At 45.7% G+C, this 21,070-nt stretch overlaps 1 long non-coding RNA gene across 1 annotated transcript; it reads left to right on the top strand.

Annotated features, from left to right (window-relative positions):
* The first annotated feature begins 16,871 nt into the window (after positions 1-16,871).
* LOC116654189 (uncharacterized) lies at positions 16,872-19,217 on the top strand. Its single transcript, XR_004309170.2, has 2 exons — positions 16,872-17,312; positions 18,989-19,217. It is a non-coding gene; the product is annotated as an uncharacterized LOC116654189 (long non-coding RNA).
* The last annotated feature ends 1,853 nt before the right edge of the window (positions 19,218-21,070 follow it).

Below are 21,070 nucleotides of genomic sequence, written 5' to 3'. Positions count from 1 at the left end.
GGATATGGGCAGCTGTGGCACCTGGGCAGGGTGCTGCCCTATCCAGCCTAGTCATGCAAGTTGGAAAGAGCCTTACAATGGTTGTGTTGATGGAGAAGGATTTGGATTTGAACTTGTGAATACACTCCTAGGAAACTGAGCATAGATAACAGCCAGATCTGAAGCTCGTATTTAGTGGAAGTAGGCAAGCAATACCTTTTCTCCTTGACAAAGGGTAGAAGGATGGAACTTTTTGTCCGGGAGGATCTCTAGAGGTTTGCAATGGAAGTACAGTTTTAATCAGCCTTGGTTCAGCTTTAGTTCAGGTCCATTGGTGGATCTGAGCACTTATTGCTTTGCTATAAGTTGAGGCCTAGGCTGCCTTCATCCTACCATTTGACTAACTCAGGCTAGCCATGCTGTATCATGGCTTCTCACCATTTATTTTGCCTGGTAGCACAGATACATGCAAAGGCACGGATTTCTACAGCTCCATTGCTCCTAAAGGTAAAATGAAGCCCTTGATTAGTGTTTGCTTTAAGCAGTTAGCTGTAATCTGACATAATGGTATGTCCACGGTGAAGCACAGAACGGTCATATTCCACAGACAGAATTTAGAACACACTAATAGGAAAATGCAAGATGTATCATATTTCACATATGTTGTATTTCAAGACAATGCCAGAATTGCCATTGCGGGTTTGGGGTGTAAGCAGTAATCTTATTAATTAATAAAATCAGAGTTATCTAGTAAACGGTTTCTGAATTTGTAATAAATAATTAGTCATCACAACAATTTCTTAATGGGCTATTAAGTGACTTGGGGTAGAATTCTCAGCAGCTAGCACATAAGTATCTAAAACAAAAACCTCTCTTTTCCCAATAAATGACGGTCTAATTAATATTGAAAAGAACAGCCTGCTTTCCCCGCTTCTTGTGTCTTTAAGAAGAGAACAGGCTTATAAAATAGAATCCAATCCAACATATGCTGATTGCTGCCAGAAACCAATTTTTCAAGAACTGTCATTGAGAGTCATTAATTATCTGCAGGTCCCATTCACTCTGAATCAACGACAAACTTGGTGAGATCTTGGATGGTTTTAATTAATGCATGAATAGGAGATGTGATATGCTTCTTGTTTGAACAGTTATTGTCCTAGCACAACCTTTGGGTTGAAGGATTGTGGGAAAAATACAAATAAATAGGTTCTGAGCAGAATCCACCTGAGGAGGAAGATGAGCATTGATGAGGGCTGCTCTGATCCCATTCTGAATCCTGAGCCTGGGAAAGCTGCTAGGACTGCACACGTCCTTCACAACATGGAGGCCATTGCAATTGAACAAGGATTGTCTCTCTGCGAGGTGAGCTAATACTGAGGTACTAAGGTGGGTTTTTTGTTCCACCTTTTAACACATTGTCCAGGGCCATGTGCCTACAAACAGCTCTCAGTGGCTATTTAAGTTCTCAGCTCAGCCTCAGTACAACTACCTGGCCCTTGGATGGGAGATAGCATATTTCTGGCCAGCTCAAGAAGACATCAAGGAATTTAGGTCTTCCACGTCACTGGTTATAATGGGTGGGGCTTCGTATCTTCCAGCAAGGCACTTATTGCTATTCCAAGCAGAATTTATTCTGTATTTAATAGGCAGAAGCAGCACATTGGAACGAGTAGCAAACACTGAGCAATGCTTCGCATTTAGAAAACATAGCAGGAGGATGTTGAGTCCATCAGTTGTGCTTTATACCAACACAGCTACTATGGTCAGGGAAACAGTTGTTTTTTGATTCACACAGTTCCTTTGCCTTCCCAGCGATGTCAAAAAGGTGTTGGGTGTTTGCCTTTAATTTCACAAGGACCACACTTTCACTCATGGCTTCACTCAAAAGTGTAATATTATTCTGTTCCAGCAGGATCCTGGATCCTATTTACTTTCAGACCTTGTCTTAAGCTGCCACATTTTCATGAATATACTGGCACCATCTGAATGCTCACGAATAAGGGATAACATGACTATGCATAGCAGACGAGTCAAAAACCCAGAGCTTTTGCTCATGGTAATTTGTTTAGTTATTATTTTTGCACCCTGCCAGCTGTTGATCTTGCTAATGTGCAGCTCAGCAGCCAAGCTTTGTTCCCCCTTGGTTAATGAACTATGCAAGGAACCATGGGCCAGTGGCTGGCTATAAAGCTAATGGAGATGGTCCATAAAGAAGAAATACCCTAGACCACTAGATTTGGAGACTGGAAGTGCTTTTGTCAAGGATGATGTAGAGGAAAAGGTGATAGAGCACTCCTGTTCCACCTTTGATGTAGTTATACAACTTGGACACGTGCAGAAGTTAAATCTTAAGAGTTATTGCACATGCTGTGGCACTGACAAAGATTTGTGGCCTGGAAAATATACCACTCTTCACCCAGAAGACCTTGCAACCCATCTGAGGTCAACTGCTTCACATGGCAGAGCACAGCCACGGGTACCTGGAGATACAGGCTGTCCAGTCACAGAGATTGCCCTCTACCACCAAGTCTGGTTAGCAAGGCTTCAAGTGCAAGAAAGGGACATTAGATCTGGGAACCACCTTACTTTTGACAGCCTGGAGAGCAAGCAGTGTGAGCTGCCCTCCCACTGCATGTAGACATGCCCACTAAGGGGCTTATGACTGTCAGTGTGAGTCCATCCCACCTGCTACAGCAGAGTGTGGTGAGGGGATGGCTGAATGCAAGCCCAGCAGTGTCATTTCCAGTGGTGGGGAGCTCCAGGTCTGCAGCAGCCAGTGCCTGGCTGCCAACAGCCTGCCTCATTCTCATTCAGGAGCTGAAACAGAGGTTGCTACCAACTCACTGCAATTGCTGGGGCTTCAGAAAGAGCTGCCTGCTTCCCTGAAGCCCCTTCTCAAACACATTAGCCCCTTGCTTTGTGGAGCCATCTCCATCCTCTGTCTCTTCCTTCTACATTTGTTGGCTTTGGGATTTCTTACAGACCCTCCACTCCCCCTTCCAAGCACCTCTTGGTTATTAACATGCAGCTCAGGATAGTTCACTTTGCCTAGTACATTATCATTCCTCGTTAGAGACCCCTCCAGGGCCTGTGATATGCCTGCACCGACTTTATAATTACAAAGTCAATTTCTAAACAGACATTTGCAAATAAGTCAATTTAAATACTGAGATTTGCAAACAATAATTAAGCAGTAGCTTCTTTTTTAATATCTATATATATAATTAATGCCCATGGGCTTCTCATTTTACCTTGCGACTGTGTAGCTTGCAATTGTTTGTTGAGCTAAAGCATTCTCAGAAAGCAAATCAAATCATTGATGAGTTTTAAAGCTGTTTGAGGAAATGCCCTACCTCCTTCCATCCCAGCCCCACAAGCAGCTTCTTATGCAGTTCCCCGTTAACCTAACAGCTGCTGGGAAATAGCATCAGATGCCTCACACTGAAGCAGCTGAGCCTGGGGCTTTCCCCTCCAACACAGGGACAGTGACCTGGTCTCCAAACATTAACCCAACTCATAAGAGCATAGGGAAGCCCCACAGCTCAGGACCACATGAGCATTAGCAGCACAACAGGAACAAAGTTTCGAGACCTGGGGAAGAAGAGGCCCTCAGTGATTTCTAGCTTTCCTTTCGGCATGATGCTGTTGCATCCATGCACAGAGCTTCCCTTGGCATGCAAAGGCCCCACTGCAGTAGCAAGCTACTTAGATTTTCCACATCATAGCCCAATCCCAGCCACTCTTCTAAGACTCTTTCCTCTTAGAACAGCTGACCCATGCGGCTTTCCGCTTTTTTTTTTGCTACAGATTATTTCTTACACACTGGCTTTCCTGTTTTTTCTTCCAGCCCACACAACAGCAGCTTTTTGCTTAGCCTTTTCTCCATCCCTACACCATTAGCTTCCCCTCTGACACACCCTTGAGCCCCTTCAAGATGAACCCATGTCCTGATTGCACACTTCACACTTCAGCCTTGGGTTCCTGGCCCATCCTCTCTGAGCAATCCCAAAGTGCAATAAGTGTATGGTCAGCTGGCCTTGCCTCCCTCCAGGGGGTTGAGGAGAACAGATCTGCACAGGGCCTTGCCTAGATAGCAGTAGGAAAAAGGCTGAGTTCAAACTCTTTGCACTCATGTCATGGTGCATTAAAGAAGGGTTGCTGTTTCCTGGTTTGCGCTCATGCTCAGTAATTTCAGAGGGCTTACTCATTATTTTATGTTGGTTCCACGTCTTTGCTCATCAAACTTTAGCCAGCTGGGGCCAAAAATATCCCTGGCACAATCAGTTTGTTCATCCAAACCCAAAAACCTCATTTCCCAATCCGGACCGACATTCATGATCAGCATATTTGAAGGGAACATAGACCTCCATCTCATCGTGAGTGACATTGCTGAAGGCAGACTTCCTTGCACCCTGGCACTTTGCATCCAATTGCTATAAATACAAGCAACAATTATACAGCCCTTCTTTCCCCTTTTTATGGGGGAGTGAGGACAATAACTTAAAGTGCTTGCTACTATTCAGCACAAACACAAATAACAGAACAACTCTGGCTTGAGATGCATTTCAGCGGCGTAACTTCAACGTGCCACTGTTATATTGAGTTATAAATATCTATCACTTGACAATGCCAGAGCTTCTCGGCAGGGATAGGAGAATTAAAAAAAATAATAATAAAAAATGCCCAAACCCTGAATTGTGGTTGCTATAGCAATTAACAATGAGCGTCCTTCTTCAGGAGCCAGAGATGCTGATGCAGCTAAAACAAATGTTTGTGTACGGCCATGGCAGGGACGGTGACAGATTAGGGAGTGCTGGCCTTGAGCCTCAGTGTAATCCAATTCTAAATAAATCATAAATCTGAGTGCAGAATGGCAAGCCAGAGGGAATACCAATGCAAGGGGGGAGGTGGCAAGGCAGCCTCAGTTTCTGTTGGGGGCAGAAGTGAGGAAGTAGGAGAGGTGGGATGGCTGTGCAAATCCAGATGGAGAGGTTTGTGACCTGGATTTCTGTGCAAAGGACACTGATAGCCTTCAGCCACAACTTCTCAGTGTTCCCCATAAGGTTTCTTCCCTCCTGTGTCTGTCACTCAAGCATCTTCATCCTCTTTGCTTGAAGGCTGGATATAGGCATTAAAGCTGAAGAAAGGAGAAAAGGTGTGATGGGAGTTCACATTTTCCTTTTCATCACCAGATGGGGCCCATGCAATCCATCACCTTTCACTTTATCCCAACCTACCATGCTACAAGAAGCTTTGGGAGTCTCCTGAGTCCAGGTTCTTATAAAACCATGGTAAGGTGTCTGCATAGGAGCTGTCATATAACAAGGGCAGGCCAACATAGCCTGTGGCCACCATTGGGCTACAGAGAAATCTCTGTCCTGTGGAAAGTAAGACAAGCAAAAGGCCATCAGTGATCTGGTTTCTTCCAGCCCTCCCTGGCACGTGGATTCAGCCTTGATATGGAGTGAAAAATGAAAATGAGAACAGTTCAGTCAACAGCATGTCTCAGAAATTAATGAGCCTCTTTGCCTTCAACACCTGATAATTACATCTTTCAATTAAATGAACTCTCTCCCTGTCCAAGTTCTTATAAATTAACTCAAAGTGATGCATCTTTGTAGGCTGCCAAAGCTTTCTTATACCAAAACCTGTGCAAGCTTCCAGGTCCTTGAGACGATTTGGAGTCTTAGATTCGGATATAATTGAAGGATTTGGCCCTGGTGTCATGGCACCCAGCTCTGAGGTTACTGGCAGGAGTGGAGTACATGGCCTTGAGTTCAACACTTTAAATGAGGGAGAACAGAAGACCCTGGAAGATGCCAGGCAGTTGGCTGCCAGTATGGGAATGATGTGTACAGAGATGTTTCTGAAACCCAGCCCTTTTCTTGGGCTTCTCACTGCTAAGTATAGGATTTCCTGAACTCCAATCACAGCTTTCATATGGCTGCTTGGAGATTAGGGCCTTCAAGCGAGGTGGTGGAGTGATTGATTTTGCTTTCTGGGAGAATTCACACTATTAAAAGCATTGGTTATAGTAAGAGGCACTTGCTAGAGAGAAGAGATACCTGCCACTGTCCTAAGGCCTGTTACAGTATTACAACTGGGGCTCCTGATCTAATTCGCTTTGCTGTGCACACAGATGGGCAGAGAGGAGATGCAGAGTGTAGGGAGATGGGGTGCGGATGGAAATCCCTCTGCGTCAGCGTGAATGTTACACAAACAGCTATTTCTTTTCCCTTCTATTCCTTTAAGTAACCAAGTGCAACCAATGCAGCCTAAAGCTGGGTTTTTATAAGCTTGCAATAAATCCAGCCAGCTTTTCTAAAGCACAGCAGGCAGCTGATGCAATCACATCACTCAGCCCAAGCTCATTGGACAATGGCAAGGAACGCTGAGGATGTATTTTCCTCTTAAACCCACATGAGCATGTATTCCCACTCGCGCAGACGCAAGCCATTTCAATTAAGGCAATTAGCAGTGACCAAGGGCAACTGCAAAGCTCCAATTAAACCAGCACAAAGGCTAACATGATCTACAGTGTCATGGAGCAGGTTGGAACATGCATCCCCGACAGCCACTATCTGCCAGATTAAAGGGTTTGTAAACTCTCTGTTGTCCCCTCTCAGACCTCCTACAATCTCTGCTCCTTCAATAAGCTCAAATACTAATCTCCAGGCTTTGTATCTCCCCATTAATTTGCCCCTTGTCAGCAGCCTTGGGGGAGGATGGAAGCTTTTTCCCTGTTTGTCTCTTTTAAACTGTAGCTTGCAGCCACAGTGCCCAATTCCCCTCCATCTCCTTAGGGAGAGCCTGGGAGAATGATTTAGGCTTCAGTGACCTTTTCCTAACGTTGAGCTGGAGCTCAATGGTCAGGTCAGATCCTAAGGCGGTCTCACTTGGTTCCTAGAGGACTCCTACTCATATAGCGAAAGCCACTAGTACAGTGAGTGCTAATTGGTGCCCTCGTTAGCAGTTCCTGCTGAAAATCCACTTGTTGAATAAGCCCAAAGTTTGAACTCTTCTCCTTGAAGGTGACTGCTCCAATTAGGGGTTGGCAGGCGGGTGTGGGGAACCACTTGCTGCCTTCCCAAAGAATACATAGAAATTGGAAGGTCTGAGCCTTCGTGCTCTAAAAAGGACCATCTTTCAGTTTGGGAATAGTTGTGAAGGGAGAAAATCAGAAGATGTATTTGGTACAGACAAATGTCTTTATATGGCTCTTGTACCTTTTGGCTCTGCTTTAGGCTTTTTTTCCATGTTAGCACTCAGGATAAAACCTATGAAATCCCTTCCTTAATTTTTTTGCTTTGTCCCAAGTAACACAGACAAAGAGGCTGTCACGAGCTGCTAGAATGGAAATTAATTCTAAACGCATCATCATTTATCACTTTAGAGTAAAAAAAAAGAAGAGAAACTACTGAAATGAGAGCAATCGTGACAGAAACTTCTTCCACAAGAATTGCCAGAAGGTTCATGCAAAGAGGTAACGATATCAAAGTGATCATCATAATTCCAGACACATAAACCAAGGCCCTGCTGCAAATCCACTGCACGGAGTGTTGCTTTCAGTGTGGGATTTGTCTCTCTAAGCATGAAACACCCAAAAGTCAGGTGCTGGGGGTACAGAAGTTACCTGCCCTCCATTTGTTAACAGCAGAAATGTTGAGGGCCAACTCTACGTTGGCATGTGTTGTCTGAGAGAGATGAGGAGGTCCTCCCATGAAAGCTGGAAGGGTTGTTCCTACAAAAATGCTTTGACTTGCCACAGCATCAACAACAGTAATAACACTGTTAACAAACGCATCTATCCCTGACCAAAATGGGTATAAGTGTGAGCCATTCAGGTCCAGCCTAGTAACAACAGAACCACAAAATGAGGAGAGCAGACATCCACAAGTACACATAGAGGGACCAGGAGCAGCCCATGGGTCACTTTGTTCACATGGCCTCCTGCAGAGCTGATGCTGTGTGATGGGATGGTGTATCTCAGGCAGAGCAGGGAGCCTCATTTCACGCATCTGATCTAGACTGCCACTCCTGAGGAGCTCCTTACATTGAGCATATGAGATCTTCTTCCTTTACTGACTTGATTACTCTCTTCCCCCCCTGCACAGAATGAGTTAAAGGCCCCTCATCTATTCTTTCTATTAGAATCTTATATCATTCCAGTCATTCCCCCCTCCTCTACACTCCTCCTTCCCTCACACACATCTACTTGCTCCCTCCAGGAAGCCAGCTAATTATTTCCTGAATGCCCCCAGTGTTATTTTGCCTTGAGAACCTCTCCTGCTGGGACTTCTCACTCACTTATGATTCTCTGTGTGACAAAAGGTTTCTCAGTTTAGCTTTGAATGGGTATTTCTTTAATTTCTACATTTAGTCCTTTCGCCTCATCATCTGCACTTGGGCTGAGAATAGAAACTTCACTTGACATTATCTAAACCATTATCAATTAAATCCCTTCTTAACTGACCTTTTTTTTCCCTTCAGCTATATAAGTTTTTGTTTTTTTTTCCTCTTCCTTTCTGCATACCTTTCCCTTGTAGACAAAGCTCTTTGCCCTTCTGCATTAACTTTGCAAACATGAAACTTTTCTGTTGGTGCTGGGTTTTTTGTTGTTGTTTTAGTTTAATACCACTGCAATGATTTGAAAAGAGCACAGGATTTCAGCTTATATCACGTGTGAGTGTCAGTGCATCCTCCTGGATCTTGCACAGACATCGGCGTATTGTTGTGTATGAGAGAGATTCTCCAGTATGGTGGGTTAAATGATGCTCGTTCAGCAGCAGAATAGCACTGATCAGCAGATGAGCCTGGGACCCATGACTTTAAGTCACCTACAGACACCTGTAGGTTGTACAGTGTGCAAAAAGGGAAAAAAATAACCCACAGAACAGCACTGGTTCCTCATATAGAGAAACCAGAGCAAGGATTTCTCCAAGGCCACTATGCTGGAGCAGAGATTTGAACTCAGCCTCCAGAATGGCAACACATGAGCTCACTCAAATATTTTCATATGGCACTTCTGGGTTCCAGAGGCTACTACTAGAGGGTATGTGAAGATGACAGAAAAACAAAGCTATCTCCAGTGTTCTTCCAATTGCCACTGCACTAGTGGAGTCAAGATGACTCCTCTCTTCATTTAGAACCATAATAAGAGGGGTGTAGTCCTCTGAACAAGATGAGACTATACACTGTAGTGGGCAACCCTTTGGTCAGCATGCATGGGCTAGGCAGACATTGCATTGCAGCTCTACCATAGCATATCCCAGCTTAGAGATCCAGCTGAGTGCAGAGCTGGTGGTGGTGGAGGTGGAATGGCAGAGGTAATGGAGTGGGTGATTACGATGGTAAACGTCTCTAGCAAGGTGACTCCAAGGAGGAAATGTTGAGGGTGAAACAGCGACACAAACACATGGAAACTAGGATTGATTAAATCTCATGGAATATTTTTTTCTCTTCTGACCGTTTCAGGATCATTTCCCTTTCCTCTTGCTAAAACAGAACCAGTGCAGAGTTATAGTTCTATGAGTCAAAGACACATAGGGCAGAGCCTTTCGACACACATGGACTTGTCACAGATGGAGGCATGCCAAGTGAAAAGCACAAGCTGCTGAAGCTTAACCTAATCATCATAATTCTGCAACAGTTCATAAACTATCGAACACATACAAAGGGGAGTTAAAAACTGCCGGGAATTTATGACTTGACACATTTCTTCCTAAGAACTTATCTCCAACTTTGCCAACCCAAAGGACTGGAGAACACTCAGAAGCAGCTGAAGCCCAAACCTGCAGCTCTCTGGAAGTTTGTCTGGAGGATGCTCAGGAAGCAGCATTAATTGGTTACTGTTTTACCTCTTTTCTTTGTTGGGTTGGCTGTTAATTCCAAGCCTGTGGCCATGCCATAACCACTTTTATTGAGCTTTTTCAAAGAAGTCCCAGCGAAAAGCTTTTTGTCATTCAGGCAATGAAGGAGACTGCCTCCCAGCTCTGCATCGAGCCTCAGAGCACCCTGAAATCTATCAGTGCTAATTAGGGCCTACTTAAAGGCTCCCAGGCTGTTGCTGCTGCTGGTTTGAAATGCAGAGTGGTGTGTGTGAAAGCCCTTCTGCTTGGCTCCTGACAGGAGCAAAAGCAAACAACAGGCCCTGCTGTGACCTCCATTTACAAGACTCATTTACTGCACTGAAGGCATCAACTTCTTGGAAATCAAACAGACAAATTAGTTTTGAACCCCTATCGGTTAAGATGGACTTCTGACTGGGACAGGCTCCTGCCTGGCTGGTTAAATGCTTCTTTAATCTGCACGACTTTGGAGTTTCTTCAGGTGCTGCTCCCTGGCACCAGGTGGGTCCCAGCAATCCTGTAACTAAAAACATCACGATTTTCACTTACCATAAGCCATTTTCTTCCAATAAAGGCAGAATCCTGTGCTCTGCCCCATTATCGCACTGCCCTGCTCACCATGATACAAGAGCTTTGTCCAGTGATGCTTTACTCATCATGCCCCACAACTCCTTGCATGATTCATAAACCTCTCTCTTTGAGGGAAGAGGGGTCTCCTATTTATCCTTCTTCTTGTCTCCATAGAGACAAGACTCCAGGGCCATCTGCCCATTTTCAGTTGTCTACCCCAATTCCTTGCACGCTACACATGAAACCACTTGAGAATCTTTTCCTCCCAAAGCTGTATGTAGCCAAAATTGCTCTTTGTGTAGGCCAGCTATTAGAGAAAAATGGATTGAGAATTGGGAGCCTTAACGAACAAAAAATGACAACATCTTGCTCAGGAATAATAACATATTTAATTTGTCATCCATGGGATCCTTTGGTCCTTATGGCAGAAATACAACAGAAATACTTCCTCTTCCCCATCTTCCCCACTGCCATCCGCTCTTTCCTCTTCATTTCCCTCTTAATCTTCCTGAGACCCAAGTCCCTCATCTCAATAGGAGATATTTACATTTTCCATCCTGCTGGCATATGGCTCCGTGAGCCTCCTGAAGACTTTCAAGGGGAATCTGAATACATTGAATGCTTCCGTCCCCTTGCTGGGCTGTATATGAAAGCCAGACTTAGAGACCTATCCCAGGAGGGTTCACTCTGTCTCTCAGTGAAGTGTCAATGGAGAAAAGTATTAAACATGTTAAAACATTTAGTGCAGCTCAGCCTTTGCCTTGCTTACAAGAGCATAGGCAGCTCTACATCTGATTGAGAAAAAGCCAAGCATTTTAGTGTAAGGAAAGGCAGCTTAATATAGCTACACCTGATGTCAAGCTCCATGGGAGCACTCTGAGGTCCTGGCTTTTTGTGGTTGGAAGACGTGACCTGGAGGGTGGAATTATTGTTTCTAAGGTTGTATAAGAGACAGAAAGAGCGCAGGCTTTGGTGGAAAAGCCCAGTGCCACTGAGAACCACAGCAAGCAAGTTGGTAAGATGAATTTATTTCATATCTGTGAATAGCATCTCAGTAAATGCTGCCGGATGCTTTCTATAAACCCCACTGACATGGCAGGGAGGTGAGGGGATCCAATTCCCCGACCTGTTCCCAAACTTCTGTTCCCAGCCCTGTTTCCAAAGCCTGGGACACCCCTCACTCTTGCAGTCCCTGTCAGAACAGAAGCAGTGCTGTTGCACACACGTGGCAGGATTCATTGCACCAAGCAGTTTGCTCTGCTGTGTGCACAAGATGAATTATGACACAGGCCCCAGAGAGCCTCTCACAAGCTGTCCCCTCCTATATCGAGACCCGGCCTAAGCCAGGAGGGAGCGTGAGGGAAGCAGATGGCAGCCTGGCAGAGTGATTAAAGCCCTAGATATCTGTTTTAATGAATTGCCCACCCAGCAAATTAAATATTGCAATAGTCAGTCCTATTCTAGCCGTCAGTAATCTCAGCCTTATTTACAACACTGGGGAAATGCTGCGCTTTTCCCTCTGTCACGTGTTGCTATTGCAGGCAAAATTACAAGCTGGGATGGAGAAGAGACCTGTGGATTTCAGCTGCTGCTCAGAGCAGGAGTAAGCGGGTGCTGTGGTTTAGGTGCACCATGTTGCAGGATGGTGTGGTGAAGGAAATGATTCTTCCGAGTCACTGAGATTTCTGACATAGATGTGTCCTATGCAGACTCAGTCCTGAAGACAAGTGCAATTCTTACTCACTTTTTTCTGCTTTTACATTCCTCTTGCTCCCATCTTCTCTCCCACCACATTTCTGTACCTCCGGCTATCCCTTTTCTATGTGACAGCTGATTTGGGAGTACGATGTCAAATCTTTCCTTGCTGCCCTGCTTCTCCCTTGTTCCTATGCTCCTTGCGGGGATATTGGCAGAGGAGCTGATTTGGATTCACTGTGTTAACAGGACTCCTGTCAGTATATTTTACATCGCTAGACAGGCTTAACAAGATCATGAAGAGCTGGTGACAAGTCCCACTGCATTCCTCACCTGTAGGGTAGAGGCAGTGCTGGAATTCTGTGCTTTCTGTGCCTGTTTGCTGCTCTCAAGTGAGAAGGTGGATGTGTTGCTTCCACAACCATCCTCTCCTGGTGCTGTTTCATTTGGGTTTGGGTTAAGGAGAGACATTTCCTGCAATCCTCATCCCTACTGGGATGGGTGCTGGGAGTGCAGAGAGCCCAATGTCTGTGGGATGAGGAGTCCTGAAGATGCAAGAACTGCTGTGTCCTGGTTTTAGGGGGGTTGCAGGACTTCAGTGTCCAATAAAGCTCAAGCTCCAGATGAAGCTTCCAGGAGTCTTAACATGATGCTGCTAAGAAGGAATTCTTGAGTCAGAAATGTGGGAAGAAACCTTACTTTTGGGCACTTTGCTGGCAGAGTTCTTGGTCTAGAAGCAGGCATCTCTATGAAAAATAGAGCCAAGATTTTCATCTGCATTTTACCAGAGGGAAATGCTCCCTTTGTTTTGTGCAGCTCGTGGACAGGGTGTGCAGCCTGTCTGGAGCACCTTGGATTTGTAGCACGTGTAGAGGGACAAGCACATCGATCCAGGTCCAGCTGCCTCTGCTTCCCATAGAGGTCTGCTCACTCTTGCTGAGCACATCGGGATTTCCAGCTCCCCCAGCTCTGCAGGCGAGGGAAGCAGGAAAAGAAATCCTGCTTTGTGAAGGAAAAGAAACCATACATAGCATGGAAAAATCAAAGAGGCCACACAGACACATCCTTCCCTGGGGAGGCTCATTTTCAGAGCAGACCAACCTTCCCAACCAAACATTTGTCAAAGCTGATGCCTTTCTTCAGAAACTCCAGGTGCCAACAAAAGTGTTGGGAGCATATATTTTTTTTTGTTGTATTTTTATTTTTTTGGCTGGGAGCAAGCACACAAAGCTTGGATGGTTTTTTAGAGGCCAGCTGTGCTATTTTCCCATTCATTCATAACTGCTGCAAACAGCGAGGCCAGTTGGTGAATGTAGGAGGAACCAATGCCTGGGTCTGTTCCCTGCACCTCAGCTGCAAGCCTAGGGAAAGTTTGGGATTGTTTCCATGCCGTGGTTATTTATATTTGCCACCCCTGGGTTCTGAACTTTTGTGTGCGTTGGTAATAATATCCCATTACTAAACTGTAATTTATGTGCGCATCATTTGCATTATTGAACAGCTGTTAGCCTCTCTCAACTGCTTGCCTGCCATATTGCATAGATAATAATATCTAATCCATATTAATTATAAATACACAAATCGTCTCCTAAATAAGGCAAAGTTTTGTGAGCAGTACAAACCAATGGGTGCCCGGAAACATTAGCGTTATGCCTGACACCTCATCCTCTGCCTGTCACGTCATGAATAAAGAAGAGCCCACAGCAGAAGCTGAGGATGGCACCTGAGCTTTAATAGCCTGCAGCCACTGCCAGAAGCCCTCCGGCTGTGATTTCATCACACCTCACAAGCTAAACTGCACTGGGTCAATGAGCAACCTCTATGGAGAGATCGCTGCAGGAATTGGGCCGCAATTGCTATTCACTACCTGGCTCTCGTCGGCAGCGCATTGATGCTGGACTAACCCCACCTGGTGGTGCTGATGGGGCTGTTTGGGAAGAAACACTGATTTCCGCCCTACTTTGGTCTGATGCCTCCTGAAGCTTTGCCTGCTGGAGGTGGAAGGCTGACATAAGCCCTCACAGTTGGCTGGCTTTCTCTGCTGGCTCACTTTCCTCTGCCAACTTTCTCAGTCCTCTCAGCAAAAGCTCATGTAGCCCCGAGCTTTCATGATCCAGGCTGAAAATCTCAGGTCTAAGGCAGACCATCCATCAGCATTCCGTGTGTGGTCATCCGATCCCTCCCTCCCACATGTCTATGTAGGAGCTAGCTGCTGCTCCACTATTTTCTGGGGTACTCTGTTCATGTGGGGCTGGCACTGCTCCTGGTTCTTCCCAGTGCAATCACAGAATCAAATCATAGAATGGCCTGGGTTGAAAAGCACCACAATGATCATCTCATTTCAACCTCCCTGCTGTGTGCAGGGTTGCCAACCAGTGGACCAGGCTGCCCAGAGCCATATCCAGCCCAGCCTTGAATGCCTGCAGGGATGGGGCATCCACAGCCTCCTTGGGCAACCTGTTCCAGTGGCTGAGAACTTTCCAGGGTGGCTCCTTTTGGAGAGTGTGCAAACAGCAAAGTTTCTGAAAAGCAAAAGCAACATAAGCAGCAAATCCCTCTGCTTTTTCTGCACTGTTATAGAGATAATACCATGTCTTTATACAGCTTTTCCTCAAGGCGTATTAGTATAAATGCCAGTGAGATCTTATTTGTGGTTAGACCCAATATTCTGGTAAAGTATCAAGCACAAATGAGAATCTGATTGGAAAAACAACTTCATCACAATGATATTTAAGCCAGGGATAGCAATTTTTGTTTTCGTGATGGCTAAAAATGACCACGTTTGCCCTTCCCCCTGGCGAATTATGATGTCTTTTTCTTAACAGCATTGATTTCCTTTAACATTTCATCCCCAAAAGAAGAGTAATTTCTGGAGAATCAAGGCAGTGAAAGCCCTTAATTGTTTGCAATATGGATGATCACAGGACTCAGGGAACGTTCTTACAGATTTCATTGCATGATAGATGCCCATTCTGGAAGATTTCATGCAGCAGATTATCAAGCAGAAAGGAACCATCAACAGACATTCAGAAAGTGCTTCGGATCTACACAGCTTAGCAGAGTTGGGAATGAGATATTACAGAGGGATTGCATCTCTCAGAGTTCATCCTGAAATCAGACTCACACGTGTGGCTGCTCCTTCCCTTTCCTTTCCTCTCTTTGTAGCAAAAAACCAAACAAACCCAGAACACCCAAACAAACATGGGCTCAAATCCCAGCAGTGGGCAAGTGGCTGTATTTGGGGTTTCTGTTGTGTTTTTCTTCTTAAAAAGTGGTTTGGCTCATCCATACTGTGCCTGGGAGCCAGCAGAGGGAGACAAGCCTCTGAGCTTCATTGCTGCCTGCTTGAAGCTTTCCTTATGTTTTCAGGGCCTTTCTTTCTTTTTTTTCCTCTTCTGCATTATTGTTATTTGGTTTGAAATATTGTTTTTATGAAAAATAGCCATAAATGACCCTCACCTTGCAGTTATAGAGGAGATTAGATTAAAAATGCTGCAGGGAGATTTGGGTGAGTGAACACATGGCAACAATCCTCTGGTGACAAGAACACAAGCAGCAAATTGGGTCCAGGTAGGGGCTGTGAGCGCTGCATAGCATACATTCCCCATCTGACAGTCTCTCCATCACTGTTTGCATCCATATGGGGCTTTACCATTAGTCTGGGCTTGCTGGGCAAAGTGCATGCCTCAGGTTTCTTTGGATCTGGTGCAAAAGTGCAAATTAGATCCATAAGATTCCAAGTTTTCATGTGGGTACAGCACAGATGGAGCAAGGGGAGGGGGTGGAAGGGTGCTGGGGAGGTGCACCTTCTTGCAGTAAGTGTGCCAGGAGATGGGTAACAGGTACTTATTTGCAGGCTGGGATGTACCAGAGAGGATGCATGAGGGTTCACTGCATGCATTTGAACACAGAGGGTTGGGATGCCCATATCCCCAGGCAGTGAGTCCCATATCTCCAGGCTCTGGGTCTTGCAGAGAGAAGTGCTTTGCAGCACACCCAAGAGATCTCTGGTTGTGGATGGGCTGTGTGCCCAAAGGGGCCACCTCAGAGCATCGCTGAGGGTACCCACCAACAGCTGGAAGCCCACACACCTGGGATGTGCATCAGTACATCTATGCACATTGTCTGCTTGTTCAGGTGATGCTGGTTCAGGGTTCGTGATGGTGGCATTCACAGCTATATGTATGTTTGTGTGTGTTATGTTGGGTCTCTTTGAGCTTCTGTCAGCTGGGAAGTAGCAGCTCTCAGCCTGGGTATCACATGTGGATTTTGACTGTGTTGCTTCCAAATTCTCAGCAGAAATGCGAGCAGATAAGGCTGGAGAACAGTTGGGAGTCCAACAGAACCCAGGGCCAATAAAGGATGAAAGGAACCAAGTGCATGAAACAAGTGTTTTGAAGTCCTTGCAGAAGCAGCCCTTCATGACTCCATCAGAACAAATCTGTCGTCACTGGAGGGAACAGAGAAGTTGCCCTGAATTAGAATAATTCAGGGAATAGAGCAGAGAAAGAGCGACAGTACAGGGACGATGGTGAAGACGATATTTTATGGGTGCTCTGTGGCTGCTCTCACTGACCCATCTCACCCTTGGTGGGGTGTTAGACCCAACCCTGCTGGATGGAGAGCCAGGACAGCCAGCCCCAAGCAGGCTGCTGGCAGGAGGCTGAGACCAGCTGGATTTGGCTGCTTTGAAGGGTGCACATTTGATTAGGTGAACCAGGGCAAATACCTCCTCCATCTTTATCACCTCTTCAGGGATGCTTGCACAGAAGCCTAAGGGCTCCTGTTACCTTGGAGCATTGTATTATCAATTACCCTAATTAGAGTTCTGAACCTGCCTGGCACCATTTATTTTTCACTCATTTTTAACTTCTTCTTGCCAGGCTCCACAGTCTACACTCTGAACCCTTCCTTTAAAGCAAAGCCAAAACAAAAAAAAAAGAAAGAAAGAAAGAAAGAAAAAGCAAGCAAGGTGAATGCCAGTTTGATTGGTGGCAGGCTGCAGATTCTGAAGGCTGTTCTCCATCAGAGCTTGCACAGCGAGGACCGTTGTTTTGCATGGGCAGCACGAAGCACAAAGGAGGTGCTCAGGCCTCACCTCGCACATTTAATCACTCCTGTGAATGGGTGTCATTGAGGTCCTGGCAGCCCAGCCCCAGCATGCAGCATCCCCCCGAGGTACTATTGCCATGTGAGCTGCAAGACGGCACAGAGAAGCAGGTAAGCGTAAGCTCGAATCTGTTTTCTCTAAGCGTGCAGCCAGCCAGCTTCAATCACATCGCGTTTGCGGAGAGCTGAAACAAAAGGGGCAGCGCCATTGTCAGAGGGAGCGCGTTTCCAAATGGCTAATGACGATGATCAGACGTTCCATTTATGTACCGTCTCTCTAGCTGCACTCATCGCATCCTCCTGCCACCTCCTGCCTGCTCGTGGGTCTATCCGTGACATTGGAGGACCAGCATGCAGCTCCCAGTTGGGAGCAGGGCAGAGGAGCAGCACGGGGAGGGGGAGCAGCTCTAAGAGAGCTATTAGTGAGTGCTCATCTTAGAGCTCCTTCCAGGACAAGCCCTGCTCAGCCAAAGCACAACGGTTTTGCTGCAAGCAGTGACTTGCGAAACAAAAAAACCACACCGTGCTGAGCTTACAGAGATGCACAGCAAGGAGGTGTTTGTGTTCAGGCGGATGTGTTTGTGAGTGTGTTTGCTTGTGTGTGTATACATTTGGAGAGGCTGATGAAGATTACTCTGGAGCATTAGGTTGTTTTCTCTGCTCTAGATTGTAATCATATTTGCTGCACTTTCGGAGGCCCCCAGCTGTTTACTGTGACCCTCCTGGGGCTGTGATGTACCAATGCAGAAATCCAATCCTCTGCACAGCGCATGCAAAGCTGATAGGGCTGTCCTAAACACCAGGGTAGAATTTTGGCTAGGAATCCAGATATGTGCTGCTTTGGGGTTTTGTGGTTTATTTTTAACACTTTCCTGAGATATTTGAGGCTTCTGATAGGTCGACTTATAGACAAGCCATCTCTAAGTCTAAATTTAGGCCTGAACATCTTGGGAAGCTGCTGGTATTTGCTGTGCTGCTGTTGTTGTGGGTATGTATGATGCAGCCCAGGAAAGACACACGGACCTCTGAAAATATCTGTGCAGAAAGAGGTTTTCCACAGGAGCTATAAAACATTCATAACACCTCCATTGTGCTGTAAATCCTTAGCAGGAGTTGATAACAGTGCATGAATTTTTAATGTAACATTTATAAATGGTTATTAAAACTATCCTTAAAGTAAAGTGTCAGTTTATTTTTAATTAACTGTTGCCTATTTAAGCTCCCGATGGCCCCAGGGCAGATCAACAGTCTAACAAGTTAATATTCCCCATTAACCCTTCAGCTGCTGCCTCCTAACACGCAGAGGATGAAGCTGCATGCATAGCACTAATAATGAGGAAAGTGGTGATTCCTCACTCATTGAAATGCCATCATTCCTCGGAATGGGCTTTCCTAGTGCTTAGTTGGAGAAGTTTTTGGAGTCTTTCTCTAGATGGGAACACATGAGGATGAACTTTGCATTGCTAGTGTCCCTAGAGCCAACAGCATAAGATCAGTGCTTCCAGACAGCAGCTCAGAGCTTGCTTCTCTTGGATTTAAGAAGTGCACCTGGATGGCATAGGGGTTAGGTCCTAAAAGCTGAGCATGAGGACACCCCATGCATGGGCTCAGCTTCCAGCCCAGAGAAGGCATTTTCCCTTCAGCCCTGGTTTCACTGTTCACCACATCCCCTCCCATCACTGCTCTGCCCCTAACAACCCATTCCCTCTACCCTACCATGCCTGCAGATTGGAGGCCCCCTAAGCCAACACCTGTTCTATGAAGTTGTGTTTTATTTTCCTTTCCAGATCCTTTTATTCGTCCTTTCCCAGATGACCAGCCAGTGCTTCAAGAAAGAATGAACATCAGATCTTCTGAGCATGCAAAGCAACAAGGCATCAAGGCAGCAGTGACACAAGCAGTAATATCCTTCGGTAAATGCCGCTCAATGCAGCAGGGCTTCCGAGCGATTAAAGGAGTCTTGGAAATGTCATTGCCCTGACCAAATGAGATAATTTGTATCTTCTGTCACTGGAATCAAATGCTATTTTTTCTTTTTGTAATTAACTTGTGACTATGGGAAGGTGGGAGTAGGGATGGGGGTTGGGAAGGGAATTTTATGGGTAATCCAGCCGCTGCATGGAAATGATGGTTGGGTAATTGTGTTCTCTAAATGAACTTGACTCTATGGTTGGTGTCAGGTTTTGTTAAGTGCCCTGGGCCAATGGAGACTAATTAGGAATGCATTAAATATTAAAGCTCTCTGACACTGGGGCATTGACGGTGACAGAAGAAAAGAAATCCCGTAACCTAATCTGCACCCAACAGGAGTAATTTATGTTCCCTTCTTCTAACAATGAAAAATCCAATTATTTGGCCTGTTGGAAAAAAAAAAAATAATGTATTTAAAGGAAAAGTTAATTAAGGGAGGAAAAAGTATATATGAAAAAATAATACAGATGCTGTCAACACAGGCTGTGAGTGGCAGCTTCCTGCAGTTCTGGCTTTGTGGCTTTCAGTTACAACCATGGAGAGTATTTACCTGATGTTCTCCATTCCAGTGCTGCAGGACAGCAGGGGATGGCTGAGGCCATGCAGGGAGGATTTAGGGTGTTGGTGATGAGGATTCGAGGTGCTGGCGAGGGATGCATGTGCTGTAAGGCACTACACGTGCTGCAGTATGGACGTGCTTACAGGCATGCAAAGCTCTCAGAAATTCTAGCAATTAAAATTTCTTCTGTCTCTCTAAAAGAAACAGGCCCTGAGAGCTCCACCTCCACACTTTGCTGTATGTACCAGTTTCCAGGGCAATTTTGTCTGACCTTTAGTTAAATGTCCTGCTCTACCAGGCAGCTCATTTCTGCTGGCCTGTCTACTTATGCAATCTAATCAAATCTAGAATGGAATATAATCAGCCTCATCTTGTAACAGCAACTTGCACAAGTATCTGTCTCCCTGTCTGCCAGCCTGTCTGTACGTCTATCTAATCTCATCTGCCAGCCTTGTGCTGTAAGCCGTATTTAGCAGCCAAATGCATTGCTAGGGTGACATTTGGAAGAAATGGCTGCTGGATACCCCACTTTCCCCAGGTTCTGGGTGGAGGAGCAAGGGGGGAAGATAGATGTGTATACCCATGTTGCCTGACTTGAGAGTTAATCCCTGCAGCATATGGGTGTCCATGGCCCTATGCAGACACTCATGACTTGTGCCTATCCACACACCTGTGCCTTTCTTTAGTCTTTTCCTCTCTTTTATTTCTTTTTTCTTTCTTTTTTTTTTCCCCCTATTTCCAACCAAAATAAAAACAAAAATGCCCCCTCGTTTATGAAATTACCAGTAAAACATTTTAGAACAGAACTTGGTTGCCACGGGTTACACCGATGCTTATCAACCACCAGTGCAATTTTGCTTACTGCAGCCAACACGGGGAGAGGAGAAAGGAGGAAAGCTGGGATGAGTGCCCATCAGAGCTGCCTGCCTGGGTAACCTCTGCTGGAAAACATATAGTAGCTGGGACTGCTTTCCACTGGGAGAACTGGAAACCTATTTTACCAGAGACTGGGGTTCCTTGTGCTGCATCCCATTGGGCTTGGGAGCATTTCTAGAATGCTGGGGCTTGCAATAGCTGGCACTGAATGTAAAGCTGATGTGAAACTTTGCATTGGGTGTGTGGGTTGGATATCTGAGGTGCCCAGAGAAAGAGTTCTGGATTTGTTTTCTGATGTTGGGGTTCCTCTGAAAAGGTCACTGTTTCTCCTTCCCTTCTATGCTGCAAACCCACTCCTTTGCCCCATATCATCAGTGCTGTGGGTCCCCATGTTGCTCTTTCCTCCATCAGTCTTTCCCAGCCCTGGGAATCTCCCAGCCCCTCAGTCCTGCTGCAGTTTCAA

Source organism: Coturnix japonica, chromosome 21 (genome assembly GCF_054131305.1).
Source record: "Coturnix japonica strain WE chromosome 21, WE-NBRP24, whole genome shotgun sequence".
Classification (NCBI taxonomy): Eukaryota; Metazoa; Chordata; class Aves; order Galliformes; family Phasianidae; genus Coturnix; species Coturnix japonica.
The sequence above is the reverse complement of the archived record's forward strand: the minus strand, read 5'-3'. Positions and strand labels throughout refer to the sequence as shown.